This window comes from Mya arenaria, chromosome 3 (assembly GCF_026914265.1).
Source record: "Mya arenaria isolate MELC-2E11 chromosome 3, ASM2691426v1".
In the NCBI taxonomy this organism is placed as follows: domain Eukaryota; kingdom Metazoa; phylum Mollusca; class Bivalvia; order Myida; family Myidae; genus Mya; species Mya arenaria.
This window is the reverse complement of record NC_069124.1, coordinates 16,767,052-16,779,491: the sequence shown is the minus strand read 5'-3', so window position 1 is coordinate 16,779,491 and position 12,440 is coordinate 16,767,052.

Here is a 12,440-nt window from a genome sequence, read left to right as displayed (position 1 = left end):
ACTGACACTACTGTAGTTGTCCACTCCATCTCTACATAGACCACCAACATGACTGACACTACAGTAGTTGTCCACTCCATCTCTACATGGACCACCAACATGACTGACACTACAGTAGTTGTCCACTCCATCACTACATAGACCACCAGCATGACTGACACTACTGTAGTTGCCACTCCATCTCTACATAGACCACCAACATGACTGACACTACTGTAGTTGTCCACTCCATCTCTACATAGACCACCAACATGACTGACACTACAGTAGTTGTCCACTCCATCTCTACATAGACCACCAACATGACTGACACTACAGTAGTTGTCCACTCCATCTCTACATAGACCACCAGCATGACTGACACTACAGTAGTTGTCCACTCCATCTCTACATAGACCACCAGCATGACTGACTACTGTAGTTGTCCACTCCATCTCTACATAGACCACCAACATGACTGACACTTCAGTAGTTGTTTACTCAGTCTCTACATAGACCACCAGCATGACTGACACTTCAGTAGTTGTCCAATCCGTCTCTACATAGATCACCAGCATGACTGACACTTCAGTCGTTGTCCACTCCATCTCTACATAGATCACCAGCATGACTGACACTTCAGTAGTTGTCCTCCTCATCTATACATAGACCACCAGCATGACTGACACTACAGTAGGTGTCCACCTCATCTCTACATAGATCACCAGCATGACTGACACTTCAGTAGTTGTCCACTCCGTCTCTACATAGATCACCAACATGACTGACACTTCAGTAGTTGTCCACTCCATCTCAACATAGATCACCAGCATAACTGACACTTCAGTAGTTGTCCACTCCATCTCTACATTGACCACCAGCATGACTGACACTACAGTAGGTGTCCACTCCATCTCTACATAGACCACCAGCATGACTGACACTTCAGTAGTTGTCCACTCCATCTCTACATAGACCACCAGCATGACTGACACTACAGTAGTTGTCCACTCCATCTCTACATAGACCACCAGCATGACTGACACTTCAGTAGTTGTCCACTCCATCTCTACATAGACCACCAGCATGACTGACACTACAGTAGTTGTCCACTCCATCTCTACATAGACCACCAGCATGACTGACACTTCAGTAGTTGTCCACTCCATCTCTACATAGACCACCAGCATGACTGACACTTCAGTAGGTGTCCACTCCATCTCTACATAGACCACCAGCATGACTGACACTTCAGTAGTTGTCCACTCCATCTCTACATAGACCACCAGCATGACTGACACTTCAGTAGTTGTCCACTCCATCTCTACATAGACCACCAGCATGACTGACACTTCAGTAGTTGTCCACTCCATCTCTACATAGACCACCAGCATGACTGACACTTCAGTAGTTGTCCACTCCATCTCTACATAGACCACCAGCATGACTGACACTACAGTAGTTGTCCACTCCATCTCTTCATAGATCACCAGCATGACTGACACTACAGTAGTTGTCCACACCATCTCTACATAGACCACCAGGATGACTGACACTACAGTAGTTGTCCACTCCATCTCTACATAGACCACCAGCTTGACTGACACTACAGTAGTTGTCCACTCCATCTCTACATAGACCACCAGCTTGACTGACATTACAGTAGTTGTCCACTCCGTCTTTACATAGATCACCAGCATGACTGACACTTCAGTAGTTGTCCACCTCATCTCTACCTAGATGACCAGCATGACTGACACTAAAGTAGTTATCCACTCCATCTCTACATAGACCACCAGCTTGACTGACACTACAGTAGTTGTCCACTCCGTCTTTACATAGATCACCAGCATGACTGACGCTTCAGTAGTTGTCCACCTCATCTCTACCTAGACCACCAGGATGACTGACACTACAGTAGTTGTCCACTCCATCTCTACATAGACCACCAGCATGACTAACACTACAGTAGTTATCCACTCCATCTCTACATAGATCACCAGCATGACTGACACTTCAGTAGTTGTCCTCCTCATCTCTACATAGACCACCAGCATGACTGACACTACAGTAGGGGTCCACCTCATCTCTACATAGATCACCAGCATGACTGACACTACAGTAGTTGTCCACTCCATCTCTACATAGATCACCAGCATGACTGACACTACAGTAGTTGTTCACTCCATCTCTACAAAGGTCACCAGCATGACTGTCACTACAGTAGTTCTCCACTCCATCTCTACATAGACCACCAACCTGACTGACACTACACTAGGTGTCCACTCCATCTCTACATAGACCACCAACACGGCTGACACTACAGTAGTTGTCCATTCCATCTCTATATAGACCACCCGCAGGACTGTCACTACAGTAGTTGTCCACTCCATCTCAACATGGACCACCAGCATGACTGACACTACATTAGTTGTCCACTCCATCTCTACATAGATCACCAGCATGACTGACACTTCAGTAGTTTTCCACTCCATCTCTACATAGACCACCAGCATGACTGACACTCAGTACTTGTCCACTCCATGTCTACATAGATCACCAGCATGACTGACACTTCAGTAGTTGTCCACTTCATCTCTATATAGATCACCAGCATGATTGACACTTAAGTAGTTGTCCACTGCATGTCTACATAGAACACCAGCATGACTGACATTACAGTAGCTGTCCACTCCATCTCTACATAGATCACCAGCATGACTGACACTACAGTAGTTGTCCACTCCATCTCTACATAGATCACCAGCATGACTAACACTTCAGTAGTTGTCCATTCCATGTATAGATAGTCCACCAGGATGACTGACACTACAGTAGTTGTCCACTCAATCTTTACATAGATCACCAGCATGACTGTCACTACAGTAGTTGTCCACCCCATCTCTACATAGACCACCTGGATGACTGACACTACAGTAGGTGTCCACTCCATCTCTACATAGACCACCAGCATGACTGACACTTCAGTAGTTGTCCACTCCATCTCTACATAGACCACCAGGATGACTGACACTACAGTAGGTGTCCACTCCGTCTCTACATAGACCACCAGCATGACTGACACTACAGTAGTTGTCCACTCCATCTCTACATAGATCACCAGCATGACTGTCACTACAGTAGTTGTCCACCCCATCTCTACCAGCATGACCGACATTACAGTAGTTGTCCACTCCATCTCTACATAGACCACCAGGATGACTGACACTTCAGTAGTTGTCCACTCTATCTCTACATAGATCACCAGCATGACCGACACTACAGTAGTTGTCCACTCCATCTCTACATAGATCACCAGCATGACCGACACTACAGTAGTTGTCCACTCCATCTCTACATAGACCACCAGCATGACTGACACTACAGTAGTTGTCCACTCCATCTCTTCATAGACCACCAGCATGACTTGACACTACAGTAGTTGTCCACTCCATCTCTACATAGACCACCAACATGACTGATACAACAGTAGTTGTTCACTCCATCTTTACCTAGACCACCAGCATGACTGATACAACAGTAGTTGTCCACCTCATCTCTACATAGACCACCAGGATGACTGACACTTCAGTAGTTGTCCACTCTATCTCTACATAGATCACCAGCATGACTGACACTTCAGTAGTTGTCCACTCCATGTATACATAGTCCACCAGGATGACTGACACTACAGTAGTTGTCCACTCCATCTCTACATAGATCACCAGCATGACTGTCACTACAGTAGTTGTCCACCCCATCTCTACATAGACCACCAACATGACTGACACTACAGTAGGTGTCCACTCCATCTCTACATAGACCACCAGGATGACTGACACTACAGTAGATGAACACTCCATCTCTACATAGATCACCAGCATGACCGACACTACAGTAGTTGTCCACTCCATCTCTACATAGACCACCAGCATGACTGATACAACACTAGTTGTCCACTCTATCTCTTCATAGACCACCAGCATGACTTGACACTACAGTAGTTGTCCACTCTATCTCTTCATAGACCACCAACATGACTGATACAACAGTAGTTGTCCACTCCATCTCTTCATAGACCACCAACATGACTGACACTACAGTAGTTGTTCACCTCATCTCTACATAGATCATCAGCATGACTGACACTTCAGTAGTTGTCCACTCCATCTCTACATGGACCACCAGCATGACTGACACTTCAGTAGTTGTCCACCTCATCTCTACATAGTCCACCAGCATGACTGATACAACAGTAGTTGTCTACTCCATCTCTACATGGACCACCAGCATGACTGACACTTCAGTAGTTGTCCACCTCATCTCTACATAGTCCACCAGCATGACTGATACAACAGTAGTTGTCCACCTCATCTCTACATAGTCCACCAGCATGACTGATACAACAGTAGTTGTCCACTCCATCTCTACATAGACCACCAGCATGACTGATACAACAGTAGTTGTCCACTCCATCTCTTCATAGACCACCAACATGACTAATACAACAGTAGTTGTCCACTCCATCTTTACATAGACCACCAGCATGACTGATACAACAGTAGTTGTCCACTCCATCTCTTCATAGTCCACCAGCATGTCTGATACAACAGTAGTTGTCCACTCTATCTCTACATAGACCACCAGCATGACTGATACAACAGTAGTTGTCCACTCCATCTCTACATAGACCACCAACATGACTGACACTTCAGTAGTTGTCCACTCCATCTTTACATAGACCACCAACATGACTGATACAACAGTTGTTGTCCACTCCATCTCTACATAGACCACCAGCATGACTGATACAACAGTAGTTGTCCACCTCATCTCTTCATAGACCACCAACATGACTGATACAACAGTAGTTGTCCACTCCATCTCTACATAGACCACCAGGATGACTGATATAACAGTAGTTGTCCACTCCATCTCTACATAGACCACCAGCATGACTGATAGAACAGTAGTTGTCCACTCCATCTCTACATAGACCACCAGCATGACTGATAGAACAGTAGTTGTCCACTCCATCTCTACATAGACCACCAGCATGACTGATAGAACAGTAGTTGTCCACTCAATCTCTTCATTGACCACCAGCATGACTGATTGAACAGTAGTTGTCCACTCCATCTCTACATAGACCACCAGCGTGACTGATACAACAGTAGTTGTCCACTCCATCTCTACATTGACCACCAGCATGACTGATACAACAGTAGTTGTCCACTCCATCTCTACATAGACCACCAGCATGACTGATAGAACAGTAGTTGTCCACTCCATCTCTTCATAGACCACCAACATGACTGACACTACAGTAGTTGTCCACCCCATCTCTTCATAGACCACCAGCATGACTGACACTACAGTAGTTGTCCACTCCATCTCTTCATAGATCACCAGCATGACTGACACTTCAGTTGTCTACTCCATCTGTACATAGACCACCAGGATGACTGACACTACAGTAGTTGTCCACTCCATCTTTACATAGATCACCAGCATGACTGATACTACAGTAGTTGTCCACCTCATCTCTACATATATCACCAGTATGACTGACACTTCAGTAGTTGTCCACTCCATCTTTACATAGATCACCAGCATGACTGACACTACAGTAGTTGTCCACTCCATCTCTACATAGATCACCAGCATGACTGAAACTTCAGTAGTTGTCCACTCCGTCTCTACATAGACCACCAGCTTGACTGACACTACAGTAGTTGTCCACTCCGTCTTTACATAGATCACCAGCATGACTGACACTTCAGTAGTTGTCCACCTCATCTCTACCTAGACCACCAGGATGACTGACACTACAGTAGTTGTCCACTCCATCTCTACATAGACCACCAGCATGACTGACACTACAGTAGTTATCCACTCCATCTCTAAATAGATCACCAGCATGACTGACACTTTAGTAGTTGTCCTCCTCATCTCTACATAGACCACCAGCATGACTGACACTACAGTAGGTGTCCACCTCATCTCTACATAGATCACCAGCATGACTGACACTACAGTAGTTGTCCACTCCATCTCTACATAGATCACCAGCATGACTGACACTACAGTAGTTGTTCACTCCATCTCTACAAAGGTCACCAGCATGACTGACACTACAGTAGTTTTCCACTCCATCTCTATATAGACCACCCGCAGGACTGTCACTACAGTAGTTCTCCACTCCATCTCTACATAGACCACCAACCTGACTGACACTACACTAGGTGTCCACTCCATCTCTACATAGACCACCAACACGGCTGACACTACAGTAGTGTTCCATTCCATCTCTATATAGACCACCCGCAGGACTGTCACTAGAGTAGTTGTCCACTCCATCTCTACATAGACCACCAGCATGACTGACACTACAGTAGTTGTCCACTCCATCTCTACATAGATCACCAGTATGACTGACACTTCAGTAGTTGTCCACTCCATCTCTACATTGACCACCAGCATGACTGACACTACAGTAGTTGTCCACTCCATGTCTACATAGATCATCAGCATGACTGACACTTCAGTAGTTGTCCACTTCATCTCTATATAGATCACCAGCATGACTGACACTACAGTAGTTGTCCACCCCATCTCTACATAGACCACCAGGATGACTGACACTACAGTAGGTGTCCACTCCATCTCTACATAGACCACCAGCATGACTGACACTTCAGTAGTTGTCCACTCCATCTCTACATAGACCACCAGGATGACTGACACTACAGTAGGTGTCCACTCCATCTCTACATAGATCACCAGCATGACCGACACTACAGTAGTTGTCCACTCCATCTCTACATAGACCACCAGCATGACTGACACTACAGTAGTTATCCACTCCATCTCTTCATAGACCACCAGCATGACTTGACACTACAGTAGTTGTCCACTCTATCTCTTCATAGACCACCAACATGACTGATACAACAGTAGTTGTCCACCCCATCTCTTCATAGACCACCAACATGACTGATACAACAGTAGTTGTCCACTCCATCTCTACATAGACCATCCGCATGACTGACACTTCAGTAGTTGTCCATTCCATGTATACATAGTCCACCAGCATGACTGACACTTCAGTAGTTGTCCACTCCGTCTCTACATAGATCACCAGCATGACTGACACTACAGTAGTTGTCCACTCCGTCTTTACATAGATCACAAGCATGACTGACACTTCAGTCGTTGTCCACTCCATGTATACATAGTCCACCAGGATGACTGACACTACAGTAGTTGTCCACTCAATCTTTACATAGATCACCAGCATGACTGACACTTCAGTAGTTGTCCACCTCATCTCTACATAGTCCACCAGCATGACTGATACAACAGTAGTTGTCTACTCCATCTCTACATGGACCACCAGCATGACTGACACTTCAGTAGTTGTCCACCTCATCTCTACATAGTCCACCAGCATGACTGATACAACAGTAGTTGTCCACCTCATCTCTACATAGTCCACCAGCATGACTGATACAACAGTAGTTGTCCACTCCATCTCTACATAGACCACCAGCATGACTGATACAACAGGAGTTGTCCACTCCATCTCTTCATAGACCACCAACATGACTGATACAACAGTAGTTGTCCACTCCATCTTTACATAGACCACCAGCATGACTGATACAACAGTAGTTGTCCACTCCATCTCTTCATAGTCCAACAGCATGACTGATACAACAGTAGTTGTCCACTCTATCTCTACATAGACCACCAGCATGACTGATACAACAGTAGTTGTCCACTCCATCTCTTCATAGACCACCAACATCACTGACACTTCAGTAGTTGTCCACTCCATCTTTACATAGACCACCAACATGACTGATACAACAGTAGTTGTCCACTCCATCTCTACATAGACCACCAGCATGACTGATACAACAGTAGTTGTCCACCTCATCTCTTCATAGACCACCAACATGACTGATACAACAGTAGTTGTCCACTCCATCTCTACATAGACCACCAGGATGACTGATACAACAGTAGTTGTCCACTCCATCTCTACATAGACCACCAGCATGACTGATAGAACAGTAGTTGTCCACTCCATCTCTACATAGACCACCAGCATGACTGATAGAACAGTAGTTGTCCACTCCATCTCTTCATTGACCACCAGCATGACTGATTGAACAGTAGTTGTCCACTCCATCTCTACATAGACCACCAGCATGACTGATACAACAGTAGTTGTCCACTCCATCTCTACATAGACCACCAGCATGACTGATACAACAGTAGTTGTCCACTCCATCTCTACATAGACCACCAGCATGACTGATAGAACAGTAGTTGTCCACTCCATCTCTTCATAGACCACCAACATGACTGACACTACAGTAGTTGTCCACCCCATCTCTTCATAGACCACCAGCATGACTGACACTACAGTAGTTGTCCACTCCATCTCTTCATAGATCACCAGCATGACTGACACTTCAGTTGTCCACTCCATCTCTACATAGACCACCAGGATGACTGACACTACAGTAGTTGTCCACTCCATCTTTACATGGATCACCAGCATGACTGATACTACAGTAGTTGTCCACCTCATCTCTACATATATCACCAGCATGACTGACACTTCAGTAGTTGTCCACTCCATCTTTACATAGATCACCAGCATGACTGACACTACAGTAGTTGTCCACTCCATCTCTACATAGATCACCAGCATGACTGACACTTCAGTAGTTGTCCACTCCGTCTCTACATAGACCACCAGCTTGACTGACACTACAGTAGTTGTCCACTCCGTCTTTACATAGATCACCAGCATGACTGACACTTCAGTAGTTGTCCACCTCATCTCTACCTAGACCACCAGGATGACTGACACTACAGTAGTTGTCCACTCCATCTCTACATAGACCACCAGCATGACTGACACTACAGTAGTTATCCACTCCATCTCTAAATAGATCACCAGCATGACTGACACTTTAGTAGTTGTCCTCCACATCTCTACATAGACCACCAGCATGACTGACACTACAGTAGGTGTCCACCTCATCTCTACATAGATCACCAGCATGACTGACACTACAGTAGTTGTCCACTCCATCTCTACATAGATCACCAGCATGACTGACACTACAGTAGTTGTTCACTCCATCTCTACAAAGGTCACCAGCATGACTGACACTACTGTAGTTTTCCACTCCATCTCTATATAGACCACCCGCAGGACTGTCACTAAAGTAGTTCTCCACTCCATCACTACATAGACCACCAACCTGACTGAAACTACACTAGGTGTCCACTCCATCTCTACATAGACCACCAACACGGCTGACACTACAGTAGTTGTCCACTCCATGTAAACATAGTCCACCAGGATGACTGACACTACAGTAGTTGTCCACTCCATCTCTACATAGATCACCAGCATGACTGTCACTACAGTAGTTGTCCACCTCATCTCTACATAGATCACCAGCATGACTGACACTTCAGTAGTTGTCCACTCCATCTTTACATAGATCACCAGCATGACTGATACTACAGTAGTTGTCCACTCCATCTCTACATAGATCACCAGCATGACTGACACTTCAGTAGTTGTCCACTCCATGTAAACATAGTCCACCAGGATGACTGACACTACAGTAGTTGTCCACTCCATCTCTACATAGATCACCAGCATGACTGTCACTACAGTAGTTGTCCACCCCATCTCTACATAGACCATCAGCATGACTGACACTACAGTAGGTGTCCACTCCATCTCTACATAGACCACCAGGATGACTGACACTACAGTAGGTGTCCACTCCATCTCTACATAGATCACCAGCATGACCGACACTACAGTAGTTGTCCACTCCATCTCTACATAGACCACCAGCATGACTGATACAACAGTAGTTGTCCACTCCATCTCTACATAGACCACCAGCATGACTTGACACTACAGTAGTTGTCCACTCTATCTCTACATAGACCACCAACATGACTGATACAACAGTAGTTGTCCACTCCATCTCTTCATAGACCACCAACATGACTGACACTACAGTAGTTGTCCAACCCATCTCTTCATAGACCACCAGCATGACTGACACTACAGTAGTTGTCCACCTCATCTCTACATAGACCACCAGCATGACTGACACTTCAGTAGTTGTCCACTCCATCTCTACATAGACCACCAGCATCACTGACACTACAGTAGTTGTCCACTCCATCTTTACACAGATCACCAGCATGACTGATACTACAGTAGTTGTCCACCTCATCTCTACATAGATCACCAGCATGACTGACACTTCAGTAGTTGTCCACTCCATCTTTACATAGATCACCAGCATGACTGATACTACAGTAGTTGTCCACTCCATCTCTACATAGATCACCAGCATGACTGACACTTCAGTAGTTGTCCACTCCGTCTCTACATAGACCACCCGCATGACTGACACTACAGTAGTTGTCCACTCAATCTCTACATAGATCACCAGCATGACTGACACTACAGTAGCTGTCCACTCCATGTATACATAGACCACCAGGATGACTGACACTACTGTAGTTTTCCACTCAATCTCTACATAGATCACCAGCATGACTGACACTACAGTAGTTGTCCACCCCATCTCTACATAGACCACCAGCATCACTGACACTGCAGTAGCTGTCCACTCCATCTCTACATAGATCACCAGCATGACTGACACTTCAGTAGTTGTCCACTCCGTCTCTACATAGATCACCAGCATGACTGACACTACAGTAGTTGTCCACTCCATCTTTACATAGACCACCAGCATCACTGACACTAGAGTATTTGTCCACTCCATTTCTACATAGATCACCAGCATGACTGACACTTCAGTAGTTGTCCACTCCGTCTCTACATAGATCACCAGCATGACTGACACTACAGTAGTTGTCCACTCCATCTCTACATAGACAACCAGGATGACTGATAAGTAGTTGTCCACCTCATCTCTACATAGATCACCAGCATGACTGACACTACTGTAGTTGTCCACTCCATCTCTACATAGACAATCAACATGACTGACACTTCAGTAGTTGTCCACTCCGTCTCTACATGATCCACCAGCATTACTGACACTACTGTAGTTGTCCACTCCATCTCTACATAGATCACCAGCATGACTGACACTACTGTAGTTGTCCACTCCATCTCTACATAGACCACCAGCATGACTGACACTACAGTAGTTGTCCACTCCATCTCTACATAGACCACCAGCATGACTGACACTACTGTAGTTGTCCACTCCATCTCTATATAGACCACCAACATGACTGACACTTCAGTAGTTGTCCACTCCATCTCTACATAGACCACCAGCATGACTGACACTACAGTAGTTATCCACTCCATCTCTACATAGACCACCAGCTTGACTGACACTACAGTAGTTGTCCACTCCATCTCAACATAGATCACCAGCATGACTGACACTACATTAGTTGTCCACCCCATCTCTACATGGACCACCAGGATGACTTGCACTACAGTAGGTGTCCACTTCATCTCTACATAGACCACCAGGATGACAAACACTACAGGAGGTTTCCACTCCGTCTCTACATAGATCACCAGCATGACTGACACTTCAGTAGTTGTCCACTCCATCTCTACATAGACCACCAGCATGACTGACACTACAGTAGTTGTCAACTCCATTTCTACATAGATCACCAGCATGACTGACACTTCAGTAGTTGTCCACTCCGTCTCTACATAGATCACCAGCATGACTGACACTACAGCAGCTGTCCACCCCATCATTACATAGACCACCATGATGACTGACACTACAGTAGGTGTTCACTCCATCTCTACATAGACCACCAACATGACTGACGCTACAATAGTTGTCCACTCCATCTCTACATAGACCACCAGCTTGACTGACACTACAGTAGTTTTCCACTCCATCTCTACATAGACCACCAACATGACTGACGCTACAGTAGGTGTCCACTCCATCTCTACATTAAGGACCAGCATGACTGACACTACAGTAATTGTCCACTCCATCTCTACATAGACCACCAGCATGACTAACACTTCAGTAGTTGTCCACCACTTCTCTACATAGACCACCAGCATAACTGACACTTCAGTAGTTGTCCACCCCATCTTTACATTAATCACCAGCATGACTGACACTTCAGTAGGTGTCCACTCCATCTCTACATAGATCACCAGCATGACTGATACTACAGTAGTTGTCCACTCCATCTCTACATAGATCACCAGCATGACTGACACTTCAGTAGTTGTCTACTCTGTCTCTACATAGACCACCAGCATGACTGACACTACAGTAGTTGTCCACTCCATGTATACATATACCACCAGGATGACTGACACTACTGTAGTTTTCCACTCAATCTCTATATAGATCACCAGCATGACTGACACTACAGTA